General features: G+C 43.3%; 1 protein-coding gene across 1 annotated transcript in view; it reads left to right on the top strand.

The window, feature by feature from the left end:
• LOC119585119 (large proline-rich protein BAG6-like) overlaps positions 1-434 on the top strand; it is a gene marked incomplete at its 3' end in the record, with an annotated part of 3,338 nt that overhangs the window by 600 nt on the left and 2,304 nt on the right.

Below are 434 nucleotides of genomic sequence, written 5' to 3'. Positions count from 1 at the left end.
AGCGACGTGACCGTAAAGGGGATTTGAGACTAGTCCTTGGGCGGCGAATCGGCCCCTTGTTGCAGTGTGGGGGCGACTCAGGCCCTTATTTAGGGCTTTAGGGTTTGCTTGGCGTGTGAGGCATGAGTTCCATGAATATTGATGTATATGCTGTATGGACATTCGTGCAGTCCTCTATGTTATTATAAATTCAGAAGCAGATATTGTGTGTGATCCCTTGCACATGCCATATTTTCAACAAAACTGAATTTCAAGAAAACATGTCTTGCCTTGTGTTACTGTTGTGTTTCCTTGCCTCTGTCATCCTATGAATGAAGCCTGGCAAGTGTAAGGTAGTAATTCTGGTGCTGTATAGCATATTTCATCTAGCTAACCCTAAATCTTCCCCCCCCCCTCCCCACTCTATACTATTATAGTATAGAGTTAAATATAAA

This window comes from Penaeus monodon, chromosome 19 (assembly GCF_015228065.2).
Source record: "Penaeus monodon isolate SGIC_2016 chromosome 19, NSTDA_Pmon_1, whole genome shotgun sequence".
In the NCBI taxonomy this organism is placed as follows: Eukaryota; Metazoa; Arthropoda; class Malacostraca; order Decapoda; family Penaeidae; genus Penaeus; species Penaeus monodon.
Note: the sequence above shows the minus strand (reverse complement) of the source record. Positions and strands in the feature narration are given on the sequence as shown.